This window comes from Merops nubicus, unplaced genomic scaffold (assembly GCF_000691845.1).
Source record: "Merops nubicus isolate BGI_N331 unplaced genomic scaffold, ASM69184v1 scaffold47019, whole genome shotgun sequence".
NCBI lineage: Eukaryota > Metazoa > Chordata > Aves > Coraciiformes > Meropidae > Merops > Merops nubicus.
Window position 1 is genome coordinate 2982 of NW_008632586.1, and position 3051 is coordinate 6032.

Consider the following 3051-nt stretch of genomic DNA (forward strand, 5'->3'; position numbering starts at 1 on the left):
CCCCAGCACACTCTGGTCTCTGTCCCCAGCCGGTGCCAAGGGGCTCATCCTGCCCTGCCCTGCCCTCCGAGGGCAGCTGGGTGTGGGCGCTGATGCGGTGCTGCAGACGGATGCTCTCAGAAGTGGATAATTAGTGTAGATGAGGTGCTGGAGTCCAGGCTGTTTGTGGAGCTGTGAAATTTAAAAATTTCCTTTTTGTAGCAGGAGCCCAAGGACCTGAACTCCGTGGGATGTGTTGGCTTCATATGGGCATGTTGCTCTGGAGCTGCGGCTGGACGCTGGTGCCCAGGGCTCCCCTCTGCCAGTGACAGCAGCACTGCAGAGGAATTCCTGTGTGCCAGCACCTCTCTGCTGGAGAAAGGCACCAGTGGCCCTCGTGCCATGTCACTGACACACGGGGCTAATGTGGCCTGATCCTTTCTAGAGACCATCGTCCCTCCGAGCCACAACGACCGACGTGAGCGAAGGGGCTGGCGCAGCCCACAGAGCACTCACCTGCCCCAGCAGCCTGCTCCCTGCCACCAGGGCCACCTGGGCTGCCTCACGGGCCCTGCTCTGACAGCCTGGGCACAGTCCCTGCTCGAGCTGCGGGGCTCAGGAGCAGGGGATGGATGTGGCTGGGGACACAGAGCTGTCTTGGTGCTGCCATGCGCTGTCTTGCTGAGGAGTCAGTGGAACAAGCCCAGCTCCCTGCTGGCCGTGTTTGCAGAGGCTGGTGCAGGCTGTGCTGTGCCATGTTCCAGGAACCCTGGCACGAGCGCTCTGCTCAACCTGAGTCTTACTGGTTGGACGGGGATCCTCCCTCTGTATTTGCAGCCAGGAAAGTCTCTGTAGGAGTCGTCTGCTACCCATGTCTGCCCTGGGCTTGTAACGACATCCAAGAGCTGCCTTTTCCTCCCTCTCCCTGCTGCCCACAATGGCTCCTCCCCTCTCTGGTTGCTGTGCCCTTCCCTCTTGCTGCTTTAGTGGTTCTGGGCCTGATGGTGTCTGCGTTTGATCCCAAACCACCAGCCTGCAGCAGCCAGGCCCAGGACATTCGTGTTTGTTGCTCTCCATGTGCAAGATGCCGACCTCTCAGCATTGTGTTCTGAGCCGCGTGTGCTGCGTGTAACCTGCCTGTCCTTGAGTCAGCCTGTGCTCTTAATTAAATTTGCTCCCTTCTTAGGAAATGGCTGATCTGACATTAGATAAGCCCCAAACCAGCCGCCTTCTTTCCAAGGCGCTCCTGGCAGGGATTCACTGCTCTTTTTCAGCTTCCTACTGAGTTGCTTACTTAGTGAGAGGAGGAGGAGGATTATGTCCCCCCTTTGGAATGGACATGGTGTAAAATTCCTTTTTCCACACCCTCTTGGCCAGTTACAAAAGGTCACATCCAGCCATGCCTGTGAGGTCCTTGTGGGACCGACTCTCTGTGCCGGGCACTACTGTCTGCTGGCCACTGCCCGGGGCTGTGGGGTGGGCCCTGGGGCTGGTGCCCTGGAGGGAGCAGATACTCCCCTAGCTGTTCCCTCTGTGGGGGATTTGTAGCTGGTGATGATGTAGGCCCCTGCAGCAGGTAAAACAGCCTTTTAATCATCCTCTGAAACCAGTTTCCTTATCTGTACTCCGCACTTCATAGTGTTTGATGATGTGATCATGGGATTGGGACACCGGAACCAGCCCGGGGACACTAAAGCTGGAAGCCCCCAAGTGCTGCATAGAGATGGAGACTTAACTAGACTGCTCAGAGGGAGGGGATGTGTGCGTGCCGGTGGGCGGGCACGGTCACCCCTGCCCCTTCCCGGTGCTCCAGACCCAGTGGGGGAGCTGCAGGTGCTCCGGGCCCGGCGAGGCGCAGGGGAGGTGTGTGCTCACGCTGACCCACCCGAGTGGCCCCTCGCCCACCGCCGCCGCTGCGGCAGGGCCAGCCTCTTCTCACGGGGTTTGGAGCTAGGGAGTTCAAAAACCAACCCCAAACCTCTGCACTCCCAGGCATGTGGCACCACCATGGGCACAGTTTGGGCTGTGGCACCAAGAGGCACTTTTGAGGGGCTTGCTGGAGGAGGTGACGTTTCTCCAGGGGCCCTGGAGCAGCCTGTGGCCACGCTGACGCTGTTGCCACATCTGGCCACAGTGATTAAGGCTCACTGGCCAGGGTGAGGCAGAGCTCGGGGGGCTGGTGCTGAGATAAGGTGCTATCAGTCTGTGCACACTCGACTTGCTGGTCAGGGAAGGAAAAGTGCCAAGAGGGTTTTTATTTAATGCAGCAAGTTTAGGAGCAAGAGTCGTTTCAGTTTGATAGATTTGTATGCTGGGATAAACTCGTAGGCAGGTTATGTCTCTAACTCTGGGCTAAGGAAATCCTCCAGTTATCTGCCTGGGGTTAAAGCCACAGCTGAGGTTTGGGTGACATCTCCTCCCTGAACTCCTGTGCCTTGGCACAAGGAGGGGCACAGCAGGGGAGGCTGGGAGCTCCCGTGGGCACTGGGCGCTGAAGCCAACCATGAATCCATGGGTCGCTGCAGAGCCCCGTCTCTCGCAGCCCGAGCTGTGAGTCCCTCACCTATGGAGGACTCCTGTGCTCAGACCTGTCCTGGCCCCTCTGTGATCCTGCCCTGAGCTCCAGGGTCAGAATGGACAATTCCTGGCAGGGCTTGCTGGAGCAAGGAGCTGAGCAGAGCTTTGATTCATGATCTAATCCTGAGGAAAGTGATTACGCAGTCCCCTGTTCTCTTCCTGGCAGCCAAATGCAAGTGAGAAACGGGTTATGTTGCCTGATTGCAGCGGTTCCTCAAAGCAAGGGGCTGGGGCTGGCACCCGCAGCCCAGAAATGTCACCCTGATAAAGGCTGGGGAGCTGCGGGCACCATCTGAGCACTGCAGCCGGCAGCTGATTACAGAGCAGGAGCCTCCTGATTTTGGGCCAAGCTGGCTCCAGCTTGGTGACCTAGGCCAGGACAGGAGAGGACCCACCCCCCTGCCCAAGCTGCCCTCCCCCTGCCAGGCTTGTGTGGGATGGCCTTTAGGGGGGCAGTCGGGGTACTTCTCAGGTCGTTCACTAGGGAGGGGTGGG